Here is a 21,770-nt window from a genome sequence, read left to right on the forward strand (position 1 = left end):
GCAACTATACCTGTACTTGGCACTCTGCTGAGGTGGGGTAGAGTGCCACATGGCCTGCATTACGGAGGGGCCTAGCCTACGGAACTCGCCCTAGTCTAGGTACACCCACAGGACTCCTCCCCCACCCAGACCCCTCCACTGCACGCAAAGTCCACAGAATGAGAGAGTACTCACCCCCTTGTGTCTGCTGTGATGCCCTCAAGCGCCCATCCAACTCCGGGTAGGCCACCGCCAGGATCCGGAACATCAGGGGTGTCATGGTGCGACGGGCACCCCTGCCACGTTGGGAAGCCATCCCCAGCTGAGCCTCCGCCGTCTTCTTGCTGCAGCGACGAATGTCCTCCCATCTTTTCTGGCAGTGGGTGCCCCGTCTCTGGTGGGCCCCCAGGGTCCGGACCTCCTTGGCGATGGCACGCCAAATGTCCCTCTTCTGGTGGGCGCTGACCTACATGACATGCACAAGGAAAGAGGAACAGTCATTACCAACTGCACCGTTGATGTGAGTGGCACCCTCCCTACTCTGGCCATGTGGCCCATTCATTCCCATGCATTAATGTTCTATGAACTGTGCCCCCTTCCCTCACCCAACCAGCCCTCTTCACCCAGGCCTAGCCCATACAACGTGCTCCCTGTGTACTAACCTGTTGGTCTGGAGGACCGTAGAGTAGCGTGTACTGGGGGAGGACCCCGTCTACCAGTTTCTCCAACTCCTGTGCAGTGAAGGCAGGGGCCCTTTCCCCAGACGCAGCAGCCATCGTCGCTTCCAGACCGTGGTCACAGCATCACTTGCAGTGTAGGTCCTCTCCTGTCGAAGGTCAGGTATCTAGTGATTGAACAGATAGAAAATGGCGGTCACGTCCGCGGCGGTGACATCCGCGGCGGTGCGCATCATCACCGCCGGCGCACCTGTTCATTGGCTCCTGGGACCCATAGGGTCCAATGTTAACCAATGCAGCATTGCGCCGCGGTCTACGACCGCCTACCGCAACGGTGTGCAACTCCAGCGCAGTTACCCCACAATCCCATTGTCCCAGTTTAGAGGTCAGGCAGCCGCCATTTCAGGGGCCCACATGGCTTGATTTACCTCTGCGTCACACATAGCTAGGCCTACACTCAACACACATACAGGAAGGGATTTGTGAGTGGTGTAGTCTTGTGTGTAATTGTGGGTACATACCTGGAGGAATAATGACTGATTTGTCGCTGTTGTCCTTCGTAGGCACCGTCAGCTGGGACATGTGAGAAGATGGCGGAATCCTCCGGTGTACCGACCGCTGGTGGACCTGTTGACAATGGAAGAGCGACATGTCATCGTCACCTACCGGTTTGACCGTGCCACAATCAAGGAACTATGTACCCAGTTGGAGTCAGACCTGATGTCATCAATCCGCCATCCGACTGGAATCCCCCCTGACGTGCAGGTGCTGTCAGTGCTCCATTTCCTTGCAAGTGGGTCTTTTCAGACAACAGTGGCCATGGCATCAGGGATGTCCCAGCCTATGTTTTCCAACGTGCTGTCCAGAGTGTTGTCTGCCCTGCTGAAACACGTAAGGAGATACATCATTTTCCCTGAGGTGGCAGATTTGCCTACATTTAAAGGTGACTTCTATGCCCTTGGACATATCCCCAACATCATAGGTGCCATTGATGGGACCCATGTAGCTCTGGTCCCCCCCCACAGGAGTGAACAGGTGTACAGGAACAGGAAGAGTTATCATTCTATGAATGTTCAGATGGTCTGTTTGGCAGACCAGTACATCTCGCAGATAAATGCTATGTTCCCTGGCTCTGTGCATGACGCCTACATCCTGCGGAATAGCAGCATCCCTGATATGATGGGTCAACTCCAGAGGCACCGTGTATTGGGGGACTCTGGTTACCCCAACCTTTCCTGGCTATTGACCCCAGTGAGGAATCCCAGGACCAGGGCAGAGGAACGGTACAATGAGGACCATGGGCAGACTAGGAGGGTGATCGAACGCACCTTCGCCCTCCTGAAGGCCAGGTTCAGGTGCCTCCATATGACAGGTGGATCCCTATTCTACTCACCGAAGAAGGTGTGCCAGATCATCATCACCTGCTCCATGCTTCATAATTTGGCTTTGCGACGCCAGGTGCCTTTTCTGCAGGAGGATGATCCAGATGACGGTGTTGTAGCAGCTGTGGAGCCTGTGGACAGTGATGAGGAGGAAGCTGAGGAAGAAGACAACGACAACCGGGAGTCAGTCATACAGCAATATTTCCAGTGACACACAGGTGAGAACATTTTCATGTTTAACATTACATTAACTTTCACAGGTCTACCTCTATCCTGTCTGTCGGTTTCAACCACTATTTGGTAACTGAGTTGTACCTTTCGATTACTGTTTCACAGGTGTGGTTACCAATGTGTCATCTGCTTGCATCCTTCAAGGACTTGTGATGTGTGACATAGGTATGTTAGCTTTACAATAGGAAACGCATTATCACACTGTCATTGATAATACATATTTACTAAATCACAGACTGACTCCAGATTGTTTTGTGTTTCAAGGGTGTTTATTGAAGTGCTAATTATTGGAGGGGGTGGTAAAATGGTGAGGGGTGATGGTGGAGGAATGTCCATTGCAGAGTCCAGTCTATTAGTCTCACAGGTGCACTGCCCATCTGTGCATAGGAAGTGGAGCTGGGGCAGTTTAAGTATGGACAGGGTAACAAGGTGGGACAGTGGGAGGACAAACAGGGTGGTCTCATTTCCTGGCGGGGGTCTTGCCATCTTGCTCTGTCCTGTTCCTGGATCTCAGGGACTGCTTGCGTGGTGGTTGTCTGTCTGCAGGGGGTGGGGTGCTGGTGTGGTGGTCCTGTGGTGGGGCGTCCTGTCCACTAGCGCCGGCAGAGGTGGTGGGCAGTTCATCGTCCTGGCTAGTGTCAGGGGCCCCTTGGAGTGCCACGGTGTCCCTCAAGGTCTGCTGTATGTCCTTCAGCACCCCTACGATGGTGCCCAAGGCGGAGCTGATGGTCCTGAGCTCCTCCCTGAACCCCAAATACTGTTCCTCCTGCATGCACAGGGTCTCCTGCAACTTGTCCAGGACCGTCGCCATCGTCTCCTGGGAGTGGTGGTATGCTCCCATGATGGAGGATAGGGCCTCGTGGAGAGTGGGTTCCCTTGGCCTGTCCGCCCCCTGTCGCACAGCAGCCCTCCCAGTTCCCCTGTGTTCCTGTGCCTCCGTCCCCTGGACCGTGTGCCCACTACCACTGCCCCCAGGTCCCTGTTGTTGTTGGGGTGGTGGGTTACCCTGGGTTCCCTGTAGTGGTGGACACACCGCTGATTGACCTGTCCTGGGTAAGGAGGTTTGGGCCCGCTGGGTGGGTGCTGTGCTGGTGTTACCAGAGGGTGGAAGGTTGCTGTTGGGCTGTGCCTGTGCAAGGGGAACCGACTGTCCCGGGGCCCACTATGGTCCGGGCTGGTCATCAGGATCCAGTAGGGCAGAGCTGCTATCGTCACTGTGGGCCTCTTCTGGGGGTGGAGTGGTGTTGTCTGGACCCTCTGGTGTGGTGACGGTCCTTCGGGTTCCTGCAGGGGCATAAGAGCATGATTATTGCATGTGTGTGTGTAATGGTGTGCAATGGGTGGGTGAGCGTGTACCCCAGTGCAAGCATTCCTGTGTGGGAGCTTGTGTGATGGTGGTTTAGGGGGTTGTATGGGTGTGTGCAGTGGGCATGCTTTAGTGCTGGGTGTCCATGCTTAGTTGTGTCATGCAGGGCTTGGTGTTGGGATGTGTGGTTTGTGTTATTAGTACATTAGTGAGGATTTGGGGTGATAGGGGAGGGGGCGAGGGTTGGGGTGTGTGATAGCATGCAGGTAGGGTGGGGGATATGATAGTTAAGATTTGACTTACCAGTGTCCCATCCTCCACCGACTTCTGTGAGGCCCTCAGGATGCATGATGGTCAAGACTTGCTCCTCCCATGTTGTTAGTTGTGGGGGAGGAGGTGGGGGTCCGCCTCCAGTCCGCTGAACCGCGATGTTGTGCCTGGTGACCGTTGAACGCACCTTCCCCCGTAGGTCGATCCACCTCTTCCTGATGTCCTCCCTATTTCTTGGGTGCTGTCCCACTACGTTGACCCTGTCCACGATTCTTCGCCATAGCTCCATCTTCCTGGCTATTGATGTGTGCTGTACCTGTGAGCCAAATAGCTGTGGCCTTACCTGGATGATTTCCTCCACCATGATCCGGAGCTCCTCCTCGGAGAAGCGGGGGTGTCTTTGGCGTGATATGGGGTGGTGTGTGTGATGTGTGGGGCGGTGTGAGTGTTGATGTGTGTGGTGATGTGTAGTGGTGTGTGGTGTTTTGTGCGTGGATGTGGGTTGGGTGATGGTGTTGTGTGCCTCTGTATGGTGGTGTTGTCTTGGCTGTGCAGTCTCTCTGGCCTTCGTCTCCAATTTTTGGTCATAGGGGTTTGTGGGTGATGTGGGTGTGTGTTTTATATTGTGTTGGGTGTGTGGGAGTGGTGTTTGTATGTGTCTCAGGTGTGTGTATTTGGAATTGTCCAATGTGGCGGTGTTTTGGAGATGTGTGTGTATTTTGAGCACGGCGGTGTGTACCGCCAATGGAATACTGCGGTTGAAAGACCGCCGCGTGGATTCGTGGGTCGTAATAGCATGGACGTGTTTCTGTTGCCGTGGAGGTTTTGTTTTCGCCAGTTTATCACTGACCTTTGGTGTGGCGATATTGTGTGGGTGTCTGAATTTCGGCAGATTCCGAGATATGGGTCATAATAGGTGTGGCGGAATTCAGTGGCCACGGCGGTGTATTGGCGGTCTTCTGCACGGCGGTAAGCGTCTTTTACCGCCAATGTTGTAATGATCCCCTATAAGTGTAGAGAATGATAAATTAGGAATTAAATCTATTTGTACTATAAGCATCAGGGGAGTGGAAGTTCAAATGTATGCAGATTCTGGATATCCCTACACTACTATTAATGAGAAAGTATGGAAGAAGAAGTTTTAAGTCATATTGGTGAGAGATTATTTACTGCTGACATTCACCCTGAAGGCTTCTCTGTTCAAAAGATTGATGTATTGAGCTATAGGTCATTAGTTTTTTTATTCAAAAATAGACAATCTACAGAAAAACTATGGCCCTCATTACAACTTTGGCAGCAAAAGCCGTTCACCGCCGTGCAGAAGACCGCCAATACACCACCGCGGCAGCGGAATTCCGCCACGGTCATTATGACCCACTGCTCGGAATCTGCCAAAATTCAGACACCCACACAAATCCGCCACACCAAAGGTCAGTGATAAACTGGCGAAAACGAAACCTCCACCATTACGCCAAGAGAAATACGCCCACACTATCACGACACATGAATCCACGCGGCAGTCTTTCAACCGCGGTATTCCATTGGCGGTACACACCGCCGCGCTCAAAATACACACACATCTACAAAACACAACCACATTGGACAATTCCAAATACACATACCTGATACACATACACACACCACTCCCACACACCCATTACAATATAAAACACACACCCACATCACCCACAAACCCCTACGACAAAATTACCGAAAGAAGGCCAGAGAGAGACACTACAAACTACTACGAAGCATCCACAGGCACACAATACCATCACCCACATAACTTCCACGCACCTCACACAACACACCACTAAATATCACCCCACTTATCACTACACACACCACCCCACATATCACCCACACCAACCCATGGCATGGCAAAGACACCCCAGGTTCTCTGAGGAGGAGCTCAGGGTCATGGTGGAGGAAATTGTCCGGGTAGAGCCACAGCTATTCGGATCACAGGTGCAGCACACCTCAATAGCTAGGAAGATGGAGCTATGGCGCAGAATAGTGGACAGGGTTAACGCAGTGGGACAGCACCCAAGAAATAGGGATGACATCACGAAGAGGTGGAACGACCTACAGGGGAAGGTGCGTTCCGTGGTCTCAAGACACCACCTTGCGGTTCAGCGGACTGGCGGCGGACCCCCACCTCCTCCCCCACAACTGACAACATGGGAGGAGCAAGTCTTGGCGATTCTGCATCCTGAGGGCCTCGCAGGAGTAGATGGAGGAATGGACTCTGGTAAGTCAACTCTTAACTATTACATCCCCCACCCTACTTGCATGATATCACATACCCCCACCCTTACCCTCACCCCATCACTCCAACTCCTCACAAATGTCCCAACATCACAAACCACACATCCCAACACCAAGCCCTGCATGCAACAACAAAGCATGGACACCCATCACCAAAGCATGGCCACTGCACATACCCATACACCCCCCTAAACCACCATCACACAAGGTCCCACACAGGAATGCGAGCATTGGGGTACACGGTCAAACACCCATTGCACACCATGGCACACACAGATGTAATAAATATCCTTTTATACCCCTGCAGGACCCCTACCCAACGTCACCGGACAGGAGGGTCCACACATGTCCACGCCAGAAGAGGCCCACAGTGATGACAGCAGCTCTGTCCAACTGGATCTAGATGACCAGCCCAGCCCATCGGGGACCTCTGGACAGTCGGTTCCCCTGACACAGTCACAGGCCACCACAGAGCTTCCCCCCTCTGGAAACACCACCACAGCACCCACCGAGCGGGCCCATACCTCTGTCCCCAGGACACGTCAATCAGAAGTGTGTCCACCACTACAGGGACCCCAGGCTAACCCACCACCCCAACAACAACAGGGACCTGGGGGCAGTGGCAGTGGGCACACGGTCCAGGGGACGGAGGCCCAGGAACACAGGGGAACTGGGAGTGCTGTTGTGTGACAGGGGGAGGACAGGCCAAGGGAACCCACTCTCAACGAGGCCCTCTCCAACATCATGAGAGCCTACCACCATTCCCAGGAGACGATGGCAATGGTACTGGTCAAGTTTCAGGAGACCCAGCGCCTGCAGGAGGAACAGTATTTGGGCTTCAGGGAGGAACTCAGATCCATCAATTCCACCCTGGGCACCATCCTACGGGTGCTGAAGGAAGTCCTCAACACCAGGAGGGACACTGTGGCACAACAAGGGGCCCCTGATACTAGCCTGGATGATGAACTGCCCACCACCTCTGCCGGCGCTAGTGGACAGGAGGCACCGCCACAGGACCACCACACCAGCACCCCACCCCATGCAGAAGGAGAACCACCCCGCAAACCGTCCCAGAGATCCAGGACAAAGACAGAGAACTATGCCAAGACCCCGCCAAGAAATGAGACCACCCTGAATGTCATCCTTCTGTCCTACCTTGTCACCCTGTCCATCCTCAGAACTGCCCCAGCTCCACTTCCTATGCCCAGTTGGGCAATGCACCTGTGAGACTAATGGCCTGGACTCTGCCATGGACATTCCTCCACCATCACTCCTCACCATTTTACAACCCCCTCCAATATTGAGCACTGAAATAAACACCCATAAAGCACAAACCAATCAGGAGTCTGTCTGTAATTTCAAAATAGTGTATTAGCAATTACAGTGTCAAAATGCTCTTTCAATTGTAATGTCAGCATGCCTATGTCACACAGCTCTAGTCCATGAGGAAACAAAGCAGATGTCACACAGTGGGACCCACATCTGTGAAATCGTAAGGGAAAGTGACAACTCAGTGACCATACATGGGGTGAAAAAGACAGACAGTAGAGAGGTAGTAGTGTTAAAGTACATGTAGTAGGCAGGTTTGTATTCTTACCTGGATCTCACTGGAAGTATTGCAGGATAACCGAGTTCCTGTTGTCGATGTCCTCTTCTTCTGCTTCCTCATCTTCACTGTCCACAGGCTCCACAGATGCCACAACACCTCCATCTGGACCATCCTCCTGCAGAAAAGGCACCTGTCGTTGCAAAGCTAAGTTGTGAAGCATACAGCAGGCCACGATGATCTGGCACACCTTCTTTAGTGATTAGAATAGGGATCCACCAGTCATATGGAGGCACCTGAACCTGGCCTTCAGGAGGCTGAAGGTCCGCTCTATAATCCTCTGAGTCCACCCATGGGCCTCATTGTAGCGTTCCTCTGCCCTTGTCCTGGGATTCCTCACTGGGGTCAGTAGCCATGACAGGTTGGGGTAAGCAGAGTCACCTGCAAATGGCGAGGGACAACTGTTAGACACACACTAACCTGTAGGGATATCCCCAGACAACCATTCCCACTGACTTGCTTCCAGGTGCTCACCTAATAGCCACACACAGTGCCTCTGGAGTTGACCCATCACATAAGGGATGCTACTATTCCGCAGGATGTAAGTGTCATGCACTGAGCCAGGGAATTTGGCATTCACATGGAAGATGTACTGGTCTGCCAAACACACCGTCTACATATTCATCGAATGATAACTCTTCCGGTTTCTGTACACCTGTTCACTCCTGCGGGGTGTACCAAAGCCACATGTGTCCCATCAGTGGCACCTATGATGTTGGGGATATGTCCCAGGGCATAGAAATCACCTTTCACTGTAGGCAAATCCTCCACCTGAGGGACAACGATGTAGCTCCGCATATGTTTCAGCAGGGCAGACAACACTCTGGACAACACGTTGGAAAACATAGGCTGGGACATCCCTGATGCTATGGCCACTGTTGTTTGAAATGCCCTACTTGCAAGGAAACGGAGTACTGACAGCACCTGCACTAGAGGAGGGATTCCTGTGGGATGGCAGATAGCTGACATCAGGTCTGGCTCCAGCTGGGCACACAGTTCCAGGATTGTGGCACGATCAAGCCTGTAGGTGATGATCACATATCTTTCCTCCATTGTCGACAGGCCCACCAGCAGTCTGTACATCGGAGGATGCCACCATCTCCTGCCATGTCCCGGCGGACTGTGCCTATGAAGGACAACATCGAGCACAGAGTCAACCAACTCAGAGGTACGTACCCACAGCTTACACAGAACACGAATCATAATCTGAAATTTGGCCTGTATGAGTGTTGAGGCAAGGCCTAGGTATGTGTGACGCAGTTAAAACTTAAGCCATGTGGGCCCCTGAAATGGCGGCTGCCTAACCTGTAAAGTGGGACAATGGGATGTGAGGTAACTGCGCTGGCGTTGTACACCGTTGTGGTAGGCGGTCGAAGACCGCGGCGTAATTCTGCATTGGTTAACATTGGACCCTATGGGTTCCAGGAGCCAATAACGATGTACGCCGGTGGTGACGGTACGCACCGCCGTGGGCGTGACCGCTATTTTCTATCTGTTCAATCACTCGATACCTGATCTTCGACAGGAGAGGACCTACACTGCAAGTGCTGCTGTGACCTCAGTCTGGAAGAGACAATGGCTCGTCCGTCTGGGGAAAGGGCCCCTGCCTTCACATCGGAGGAGTTGGAGAAACTCATGGATGGGGTCCTCCCCCAGTACACGCTACTGTAACCCCGCGCTCTGACGCGGCGTCTCTTTCTGTCCTCGCGGGTGGACCGAGCTACCGATATTCGGAGCGCCGTTCCCCGCGTTTTTTGACTATGCTTTCTGGGAAGCATATATTTCGCTCCCGGTCGCGCTACACTTACTAGTAGCCTTTTTTCTTCTTTTGTTGTTGGTGGTGGGTTTTTTGTTGGTCCTTTTGCCTGTCTCTATCCATGTTGTGTCCATCTTGTCTTCTTCGTGTTTTTGTCCCAGCATGCTCTGTTTTTCTTTTATACTACTTTCTTTTTCCTATACTGGTCGATGGGCTTTTCCCAATCCAAGATGGTCTTACTTCCCTCTCCTGTGATGTCACTTCCCTTTTCTCAGTATATAAGTCAGTCAGTCTTGTTCCTCCTTGCGTTGCAAACACTTCCTTCTGGTTGTGCTGTTCGCTCCTGTTCTTTGTTCCTGTTTTTTGCCTTGGGAGATTTTTGCCTGTTCTTTGTTCCTGCTTTTGCCTTAGGAGATTTTTGCCTGTTCTTTGTTCCTGCTTTTGCCTTGGGATATTTTTGCCTGTTCCTTTTTTCCTGCCTTTTACCCTGGATATTGCCTATTTTTGTTTCCTGTTGTCAAGTCCTGTTTTTTCTTGTTTTCCTTCAGGAGTTCCTGTTAGAAGTTTTTTCCCCAGTGTTGGGGTTTTTTTCCCTCTGGGACTCCTTCTGGAGGGTACGGTCTGCTTTGGCTTAGCCTGTCAGAAGACTTGGTGTATTCGCCAATCCAAAATCCAGAGGTGAGAAGTCCAGCACAGTACGTGACAGATTGCAACGCCAAAAGATTCTTCATTGCGAGAGAGCCATGGAAGATCCACAGGGAGAGGCGTCAGAAAATGCTCAAGCTATGTTACAGACTATCCAACAACAAGCCCAAGAGTTACAACAGTTACGGGCAGAGAACACTGCGCTACGACAGGTCTTGTCTTCCTGATCTCTGGTTTCTGCAGATGACCCAGTCCTGGCTAACTATTCCGCTTTCCTGACTGTTTTCAAACAAATGTTTGAGAGACCTGGGGTAGAAGCAGCAGCTGAAGAAGCCTTATGTGACATTCAGCAGGGTAATCAGGATGTACTGCAGTATATAACCCGCTTCAAACAGCTGGCAGCTGAAACCTCCTGGGTAAAACGCACCTTCGTAACCCTTTTCCGCCGAGGCCTGCGTGAAGAAATTAAAGATGAGCTTGTACACTCTTCTCCAGCTTGTTCTTTGAAAGAATTAATGGATCAATCTATGAACATCGAGTATAGACTTCGAGAGCGCAAGATGGAAAGACGTAGAACTAGAGCTCCATACCAGTCCGGTACCTTCCGTGCTAGCAGTCGGCGAACGGAAGATAGTCCATCTGAAGCCTCTCCACCTCCCCATGAAGAGCCCATGTAGATAGATCTGGTTCGTGGGCCATTGACGGAGTCAGAAAGGGAGGAACGACGACGAAGGGGACTTTGCCTATACTGTGGTAAGGCTGGCCACCTGATCCGTAGTTGTTCGGTACGTCCCTCAAGGCCTTGGATGCCATTCAAGGAGCCTAGATATTTACTAAATTAGACTTACGGGGTGCCTATCATCTCCTTCGGATCAAGGAAGGAGATGAATTGAAGACAGCTTTCCGTACCCCTTTTGGGCACTATGAGTATCGTGTTATGCCCTTTGGACTGACCAACGCCCCTTCTGTTTTTCAACGATTTATGGATTCAGTGTTCTCTGATGTACTCAATCAATATGTAGTCATCTATTTGGATGATATCTTGATATATTCCCGTGATCCTGAGCACCATGTAGATCATGTCCTGCAAGTCCTGGAAAGACTCAAGAAAAAACAATTGTTTTGTAAACCTGAGAAGTGTGAGTTCCATAAATCTGAAGTAAGGTATCTCGGGTTTTGTATTAATCAACACGGAATATCCATGGATCCTGACAAGGTCAGTGCCATATTAGATTGGCCTTCTCCAACGTCCATTAAAGAAACGCAATGTTTTCTTGGTTTATCAAACTTTTATCATCAGTTTATTCAGAACTTTGCCCACCTACAAAGTTTCATAATACAAACAATTGAGAAAGAGAACCTGAAGAAGGGTTTCATTTGGACCAAGGAGGCTGAACGTGCGTTTCAAGAATTAAAGACAGCCTTTACCCAAGCACCCGTGTTGCGCCATCCTGACAATACCAAGAAATTTTTCGTCGTGACTGATGCCTCAGACAGAGCTATTGGAGCAGTTCTGCTGCAGAAGCAAGACAATGATGGATTGGAACATCCTATCTTTTATCTGTCTCATATTCTATCAGAGGCTGAACAAAATTATTCTGTACTGGAACGAGAACTACTCGCTCTCAAAGTAGCTTGTAAGGAATGGAAGCATTTCCTGATGGGTTCCAGAGAGCTTTTTGAAGCTAGGACTGATCACCGTAATCTCCAGTGTCTTCGGAGCTTTCAGTGTCGCAACAGTCGCCAGGCTCGATGGGCTTTCTTCTTTAGCCAGTACGATTTCGTGATCACGTACATACCTGGTTCCCAGAATTTAGTGGCAGATGCCTTATCCCGCAGATATCCTGACATAGCCCAGAACTCCTCTCCACATCTTATTGAGTCTAGCAGGATCATCGGAGCTACTCAATCTTTTCAAGAACGCATTCAATCCGAGTACCAGTTTCTGTCTGCTTCAGAATGGGATAGAGTGACTCCTTTTTTTGCAGAAGAAGGACAACTACTTCTATCATCAACATGCTCTTTTCCTACCTACCAAGAAAATACAGACAGAAGCCCTGCAAATGTTCCATGATTCTCCTATAGCCGGTCATCGAGGTATAAGGAAGACCCAGGAGCTGCTTCAGCGATCTTTTTGGTGGCCTTCGCTAAAGACAGACACTGAAACCTATGTGTCATCATGCCCAGTCTGTGCCCAGAATAAGACACCCCGAACTAAGGTGGCAGGTTTATTAAGACCTTTACCGGTTCCTTCTGCTCCTTGGTGTACTCTATCCACGGATTTCATATGCTCTTTACCTTCCTCCTCTGGTAACCAAGTAATCATGGTGACCGTAGATTCATTCACCAAGATGGCCCATTTTTCTGCCTTGAAGAAACTACCAACGGCCCCAGAAATGAGTCGCATTTTTCTACGGGATATTTTTCGCCTCCATGGTCTTCCTCAAGAGGTCATTTCGGACAGAGGGCCTCAATATGTATCACGTTTCTGGAGAGCCTTTTGTGCCTTCTTTAACATTGAGATTTCTTTATCCTCGGGTTTCCATCCAAAAACGAATGGGCAAACTGAACGAGTGAATCAAGAACTTCAGCAGTATCTGAGATGGTACTGTAATGCCACACAAAGCAATTGGTCGGAATATCTTGCTCTTGCCGAGTTCTCCTATAGCAACACAATACATAGTGTGACCAAGACCACACCCTTTTATTGTACTTATGGATTTCATCCGAGGACTTTCACTACTGTTTCTCGAACATCCTCTTCTGTGCCTGCAGTCACTTCTTTTTCACGACAGATCTGTCGAATCCAGGGCCTACTTCACACAACTCTCCTAGCTTCGAAACAAGCTATGAAGCGAAAGGCGGATCGTTATCGGCAAGCCGCACCTTTGTATCAAGTGGGCCACAAGGTATAGCTCTCTTCCAGATTTCTACCATCCCGGTTTTCCACCAATAAGTTCAAACCACGTTTTTATGGACCCTTTTGAATTTCGCACATCCAGAATCCTGTAGTTGTGCGTCTCTGCTTACCTCATACCTGGAGGGTTCATCCTGTTTTCCATGTGTCCCAGTTAAAACCCTTTGTTCCTGATCCTTACCATCGCCAGTTCCAACATCCACCTCCTCTTTCTATCAACGGACAGCCTGAGTATGAAGTCCAGGAGATCTGTGATTCCACAATTTTTCGACGCAAACGACAGTTTTTGGTCCATTGGAAAGGATACCCCCTCAGTGACTGTTCTTGGGAGGATGCTTCCTCCGTCCATGCTCCCCGTTTGGATCGCCTTTTTTTTTACAATCATCCTGACAAACCTGGTGCCTCGGAGAGGGGACCTACTGTAACGCCGCGCTCTGACGCGGCGTCTCTTTCTGTCCTCGCGGGTGGACCGCTCTACCGATATCCGGAGCGCCGTTCCCCGCGTTTTTTGACTATGCTTTCTGGGAAGCATATATTTCGCTCCCGGTCGCGCTACACTTACTTGTAGCCTTTTCTCTTCCTTTGTTGTTGGTGGTGGGTTTTTTGTTGGTCCTTTTGCCTGTCTCTATCCATGTTGTGTCCATCTTGTCTTCTTCGTGTTTTTGTCCCAGCATGCTCTGTTTTTCTTTTATACTACTTTCTTTTTCCTATACTGGTCTATGGACTTTTCTCAATCCAAGATGGTGTTACTTCCCCTTTCCTGTGATGTCACTTCCCTTTTCTCAGTATATAAGTCAGTCAGTCTTGTTCCTCCTTGCGTTGCAAACACTTCCTTCTGGTTGTGCTGTTCGCTCCTGTTCTTTGTTCCTGTTTTTTGCCTTGGGAGATTTTTGCCTGTTCTTTGTTCCTGCTTTTGCCTTAGGAGATTTTTGCCTGTTCTTTGTTCCTGCTTTTGCCTTGGGATATTTTTGCCTGTTCCTTTTTTCCTGCCTTTTACCCTGGATATTGCCTATTTTTGTTTCCTGTTGTCAAGTCCTGTTTTTTCTTGTTTTCCTTCAGGAGTTCCTGTTAGAGGTTTTTTCCCCAATGTTGTTTTTTTTTCCCTCTGGGACTCCTTCTGGAGGGTGTGGTCTGCTTTGGCGTAGCCTGTCAAGCGGCACCGTGGCTACTAGAAGGGGTCGCCCTTATCTGGGAGTATCCAGGACCTGTAGAAGACTTGGTGTATTCGCCAATCCGAAATCCAGAGGTGAAAAGTCCAGCGCAGTACGTGACAGATACTCTACGGTCCTCCAGACAAACAGGTAAGTACACTGGGAGCATGCTGTATGGGCTATGCCTGTGTGGAGTGGGGTTTGATGAAAGATGGGGGGGAGATTGAGGCGTTCATGAAATGACGGTGAGTGCATGTGCCACATGGCAAGGGTAGGGATGGGGGCCAATGACTGTGACGGTGCAGTTGGTAATAACTTTCCTTTTTCCCCTGTACAATTCATGTAGGTCAGCGCCCACCAGAAGATGGACATCTGGCGTGCCATCGCCAAGGACGTCCGGACCCTGGGGGTCTATCACAGACGGAGCACCCACTGCAGTAAGAGATGGGAGGACATTCGCCGCTGGAGCAAGAAGATGGCGGAGGCCCAGCTGGTGATGGCCTCCCAACGTGGGAGGGGTGCCCGTCGCACCATGACCCCCCTGATGTTCAGGATCCTGGCAGTGGCGTACCCGGAGTTGGATGTGTGCTTGAGGGCATCACAGCAACCACAAGGGGGTGAGTACACTCTCATTCAGCTGATTTTGTGCGCAGTAGAGGTATCTGTGGGGGGAAGGTGGGCTGTGGGTTTCCCTAGGCCAGGGCAAGTGTGCTAGTTAGGTACCCTTGCTCTGGCAGACCCTGTGGCACCCCACCCCACCTGTGTACAGTGCCAAGTACACCTAGCCAGGCTCCTGTGACATCCATGTGTGCAGATGTCAGCTATAGCCTTGTAGGCCATGTCCCAGGGATTGAACAGTGGACCCCAATTGCGTGGCGTAGTGCAGGGGGCTTCTGTGTCTGTCGTGTCCACCAACGGTAGTGGTAATGCATGCACTCAACATGTCTTTCTTCTGTCCTTCCCCCCCCTTTTTGTGGTCTCCATGTTCTTGTGTGCATTAGCATCATCAGGCGGAGGAGCAGTGGCACCAGAGCAGGAGGGAGCTGTATCCCACATGGCCCTGGAGGGCGAGTCTATGGACTCGGAATTCACCAGTGGGGCGGAGGGCGAGGGGAGCTCCACGGCGGGGACAGGAGCTAACACCAGTGATACAGACTTGTCTTCTGATGGGAGCTCCCTTGTGGTGGTGGTGACATCTGTGACCCCCGCATCTACAGATACAGCCGCCACCCACCTTACCAGCACCGCCCTCCTAGCAGCCCCTCAGCCTTTGCCCCGTGCCCGCTCACCCAGGAGGGTGGGCATCACCTTCGCCCCAGGCACCTCAGGCCATGCCCCAGTCACCCCTGCTGCCCTCAGTGAGGAGGCCATTGACCTCCTCAGGTCCCTCACTGTTGGGCAGTCTACCATTTTGAATGCCATCCAGGGTGTAGAGAGGCAGTTGCAACAAACAAATGCATTCCTGGAGGGCATTCATTCTGGTCAGGCGGCCCTTCGGCGAGCTTTTCAGACTCTGGCCTCAGCACTGATGGCAGCTATTGTCCCTGTCTCTAGCCTCCCCCTCCAACTTCCTCCACCTAGACCCAATCCCCTGTAGCTCAGCCTATCCCAAGCTCACCATCAGACCAGCATGCACACACGTCAACACACAAGGGAAGCTCCGTCAAACATAAGCACCACACATCACACAGGCACTCTTGCAAGCATCACACACATGCAGACACACCAACATCCACTGCCTCCACTGTGTCCCCCTCCTTCTCGTCTCCCTCCTCCCTCCCAGTCTCGTCTCCACTCACACCTACATGCACTACATCTACAGCCACCACTTCCATCACCAGCAAACACACCACCACACCCCACTCACGTGCAGTCACCAACCCCATTACCATTCACACGTCCCCTGTGTCCTCTCCCAGTGTGTCTGTGACGCCACCTCCCAAGATACACAAACGCAGGCACACACCCAACCAACAGCCATCCACCTCACGACAGCCTACAGCGCATGCACCTTCACCCAAAGTCACCAAACGAACACCTCCTACAACCACAACCTCTTCCTCCACTCCCAAACACCCTCCAGCTACCCGTCCCAGTGTTCCCAAGAAACTTTTCCTGGCCACCCTTGACCTCTTTCCCTCACCTCCCCCACCCCGACTCTCCAGGTTCCAACCTAGCACCTCAGCCACAACATCTCCGGGACCAGTGGTGCCTGTAGTCACCGGATTCTGGAGTGCACCAGGCAGCAGGGCAGCCAGTGTGGCACGGAGCCACAGCACGGACAGTCCCCCACCTGTCAAGCATCAAAAGTTGGCCAGTGCCCGGCGGGAGAGGGGGAAGACTCCAGCCACCAAAGCCGCTCCCAGGGGTACAGGTGGGATTGTGGAGTCAGCTGCGACACCTTCCAAGGTGGGGAAGGGGCACAAGAAACTCAGTAAGTCTGTGAAGAGCAGCACGGCGGAGAAGACCGCCATCATCCCCACTGCCCAGGAGGCCACCGCCATCAGACCCGCTGCCCAGGAGGCCACAGCCAACACCAGCCCGGCTGCCCAGGAGGCCACCGCCAGCACCGGCCCCACTGCCCAGGAGGCCACTGCCATCATCCCCGATGCCGAGGAGGCCACCGCCATCATCACCGCTGCCTAGGAGGCCACCGCCACCGCCAGCACCAGCCCCGCTGCCCAGGAGGCCACCGCCATCATCCCCGCTGCCTAGGAGGCCACCGCCAGCGCCAGCACCAGCCCCGCTGCCCAGGAGGCCACCGCCATCATCCCCGCTGCCCAGGAGGCCACCGCCAGCACCAGCCCAGCTGCCCAGGAGGCCACTGCCAGCATCATCCCCGCTGCCCAGGAGGCAATCCGCCAGCATCATCCCTGCTGCCCAGGAGGCCACTGCCAGCACCAGCCCCGCTGGGCCAGACAGGACCGCCAGCACCAGCCCCGCTGGGCCATAAAGGACGGTCAGCACCAGCCCTGCTGGGCCAGACAGGACATTGCCGCCACAAGCACCGCTGAACAGGACACTGCCGCCACAAGCACCGCTGAACAGGACACTGCCGCACAAGCACCGCTGAACAGGACACCGCCGCCACAAGCACCGCTGCCAAGGACACCGCCGCAACAAGCACCGCTGAACAGGACACTGCCGCCACAAGCACCGCTGAACAGGACACCGCCGCCACAAGCGCCGCTGCCAAGGACACCGCCGCAACAAGCACCGCTGGCCCATGAGCGCCAAGGGCACTGACGCTACTGAGTCCGTCACAAGCAGGATGAAGCACTCTGGGCACAAAGCCCCCTCCAGAACCAGTGGAGAGATACATCCACTACCTCAGTCCTTGGCAGGATGAAGCACTCTGGGCACAAGGCCCCCTCCAGAACCAGTGGAGATTTATATCCACTACCTCAGTCCTTGGCAGGATAAAGCACTCTGGGCACCAGGCCCCCTCCAGAACCAGTGGAGTGAGGCATCCACTACCTCAGTCCTTGGCAGGATGAAGCACTCTGGGCCCAAAGCCCCCTCCAGAACCAGTGGAGAGATACATCCACTACCTCCGTCCTTGGCAGGATGAAGCACTCTGGGCACAAGGCCCCCTCCAGAACCAGTGGAGATTTACATCCACTACCTCAGTCCTTGGCAGGATGAAGCACTCTGGGCACAAAGCCCCCTCCAGAACCAGTGGAGAAAGACATCCACTACCTCAGTCCTTGGCAGGATGAAGCACTCTGGGCACAAAGCCCCCTCCAGAACCAGTGGAGAGATACATCCACTACCTCCGCCCTTGGCAGGATGAAGCACTCTGGGCACAAAGCCCCCTCCAGAACCAGTGGAGAAAGACATCCACTACCTCAGTCCTTGGCAGGATGAAGCACTCTGGGCACCAGGCCCCCTCCAGAACCAGTGGAGTAAGGCATCCACTACCTCAGTCCTTGGCAGGATGAAGCACTCTGGGCACAAAGCCCCCTCCAGAACCAGTGGAGAAAGACATCCACTACCTCAGTCCTTGGCAGGATGAAGCACTCTGGGCATCAGGCCCCCTCCAGAACCAGTGGAGTAAGGCATCCACTACCTCAGTCCTTGGCAGGATGAAGCACTCTGGGCACAAGGCCCCCTCCAGAACCAGTGGAGCCTGTTATCCACTTGAGAGACTGTGGCTTTGCACACCCCTGGATTGAACAGTGGGCAAACCACCCACTGTAGAGACTTGAGAGACTGTGGCTTTGCACTCCCCAGGATTGAACAGTGGGCAAACCACGCACTGTAGAGACTTGAGAGACTGTGGCTTTGCACTCCCCAGGATGGAACAGTGGGCAACCCACCCACTGTAGAGACTTGAGAGACTGTGGCTTTGCACTCCCCAGGATGGAACAGTGGGCAAACCACCCACTGTAGAGACTTGAGAGACTGTGGCTTTGCACTCCCCAGGATTGAACAGTGGTCATGTGGCCCCCTCGTGGATTTGGTGTCATGCACTCAACCGGCTGAGGTGCCCCCCCTTTCCCTTCCCCCTGAGGTGCCTGTTTTATTGCTATCTGATTCCCCTGCAGTGTTCTCTCCGTCATGTTCGGGGATTGAGTGTGGGCCTCGCCCATGCCGTGTGGGCCCAGTGTTCCACGGACTTCAATGGAGCACTACCTGGACTACTATTCTTGGTGTATATATTTGTTAGTAATGTATATATATTTTTGCGTACTGGATTTTAATATATTACAATGGTTACACTCATTTCCTTTTGTCTTTGCATTCTTACGGGGGATTTGGGGGGTGTAACTGTAATGTATCATGATGTATTAGTGTGTGTGTTGTAGTGGGTGAGGGTGTTGCGTGTGTCTCTCCCTGTTTTTCCCTCCCCCTCCCCTGTGTCGTAGGTGCAGTACTCACTGTGGTCTTCGCCGCCGGCATTCGTGCTCCTGGTAGAGGAGCAAGAAGATAAAGGCTGGCAGGATCTGGAGCTCAGGTTCCATGGTGTCCTGATTCCTCGTGGGGTGTGTAGAGGTGAGCGTTTTCCCTTCGAAGTTTCCGCTGTGTTTTTGTTCGTGGTGAATCCACCCCGGAAAAGGTGACGGATTGGTAGGTTGTGATACTGTGGGTGGTACATTGTCCTCCGCCTGTCTGTTGGCGGTGACCGCCATGCTGTTTGTTTGTACCGCCATGGCGGTCGGAGTGTTAAAGTGGCTGTCTATGCTGGCGGTTTCCGCCACGTTCGTGATTCCATTTTTTTTTCCGCCGGCCTCTTGGCGGTCTTACCGCCGCTTTAACACCGACCGCCAGGGTTGTAATGACCACCTATATATTGCTAAAAGGGGGCCTTCTGATTTGGGGTGGCATGATCAAGGAAACGTAAACATGAGGTTAAATCCTAACAGTTGGGAGCCTGTAATGATTGTTGATGATAATGAAGAAGTAGGAAACAGGATGATAGAAAAATATCCTAAGGTTTTCTCAAGAAAATTTACGGAGTTTGTGCATCACATTGTGTTAAAGGATGATGCACATCCAAAAATTCTCAAAGTTAGAAACATTCCTATTTTTTTAAGGGAGGAAGCACAAAATGAGTTTGATAAATTGTTAAAGGCTTACAAAATAAAAGAAATAGAGGCGTCTGAATGGATTTCACCTGTAGTTATTGCCAGATGCAATAATGGCAAAATCAGTTTATGAATTGATCTGTGCTTTCTCAATAATAATTGTGGTTGACAAGTTTCCACTTTCAAAAATCTCTGAAATGTTTGCTTTAGTTAATGATTGAAGAGGCCCAGGGAGAGGGAAGAAGAAGGGAGTAAGCTGGAAACCAAGAGAGGAACAATTGGACAGCGAAATACCCAGCACAGGCCAAATCTAACAGTCAGATCAACCACAGTGATTAACCTAAGTCAAAGAACATTAAAGGCCACTGAACAAAAGGCCCTGGAGAAGGGCCTTGGTTTTGTTCCCACACCAAAACTAGATATCTTTAAATGGAAAATCAGACTTAAGACCTTCTTCCTAGAATATCCTGTTGCCAACACAGGACAAGAGAGAAGTACTGGGCTACGACCTAAATCAAGATTCACCCCTCCTAGTCACCAAATGCCGCCGGAGGTGCTTGGCTTCGAGAAATCAGTGAGTCGAAAAATCGACAACGTACGACAGAATCCCACAGATGTCTTCCAAAATATAAGTACCCAGGAACTAGCAGCCCTACGAGAACTTACTAATGACACCTCGATAACAGTCAAACCAACAAACAAAGGAGGTGCCACGGTGATAATACCAACGGCCATGTACAATGAAGAGTGCTTACGTCTACTAGAGAACACTCTGGATTATAAAAATCTGTCTAGAGACACAACACAGGAGATCAAAGAAGAAATAGCCTTCTTAATAACTAAAGGCTTAGACAATGGATGGCTCACTAAGCATGAGGCAGCCTTCCTTAACCAAGAGAACCCCAAAATACCATATTTCTACATTCTACTGAAAATACATAAAAACAAGCACCCCCCCAGGGAGGCGAATAGTATCCGGGATTGAATCTGTCCTCGAGCCCCTCGCAATTCTGCGACTGGTTTCTGCAACCATATGTAAAACAAATACCAACATACCTAAAGGATACCAAAGATGTACTTAATTTATTAAACAGCCTAGAATTTAACAAAGAAAATGAATATTTGATAACTCTAGACGACGAGTCCCTGTACACGAACATTCCTCAGGAAGCCACCCTTGAAGTCATCTGCAATCTTTTGAATAACAGTGCTTGGGACTATATACCACCCCCAGAGTTTGTTTTAGATCTTGCACATACAGCACACACAAGAAACTTTTTTGAATTCGACAAGAATTTCTATCTCCAGGTACATGGGACCTCGATGGGCAGCACCTTTGCCCTGAGTCTAGCCTGCCTGTATGTAGGCCACTTTGAGAGAGAATTCGTTTTGACTGAAGAAAACCCATACTATGACCAAATCAGGATATGGAAACGTTACATTGATGACATTTTCCTGATCTGGAAAGGCACAAAAGAAGAAGAAACTACTTTTGTGACTTGGCTAAATGCTTTAAATCAGTTTTTGAGATTCACATCAACAAAAGGTGACCCAGAGATTTCCTTCCTTGATCTCCTCATCTCTGAAAAAGACGTCTTCCTAAAGATGGATGTTTTTTACAAACCAACTGATAGGAACAACTTACTACAATTCCAAAGTTTCCATCCGCACTCTCTACAAGAGAACCTACCAGTGGGCCAATTCCTGTTCCTACGGCGTAATTGTACAGAAATGACAGACTACAATAAACACGCCAAGAAACTTACCAATAAGCTATTGGCTAAAGAATATCCCGCCCATCTCATGAGAAGAGCCGAAAAAAGAGCCTCTGTAAGAACCAACAAAAAGGATAGTATAATCTGTGTAACAACCTTCAGTCCTGTACCTAACACAGTGAAAAAGATAATCAAAGAAGATTGGAAAACCCTAACTTCAGGAGGCCCTCCCTTCGAACCCCTTCTCAACGCTTTCAAAAAAGGCAAAAGCATTCACAACATGATTATCCATACTTGACCACTAGACAGGCCCCCTGTTAACAAACAAGGGACCCTATG

Source organism: Pleurodeles waltl, chromosome 6, assembly GCF_031143425.1.
Source record: "Pleurodeles waltl isolate 20211129_DDA chromosome 6, aPleWal1.hap1.20221129, whole genome shotgun sequence".
NCBI lineage: Eukaryota > Metazoa > Chordata > Amphibia > Caudata > Salamandridae > Pleurodeles > Pleurodeles waltl.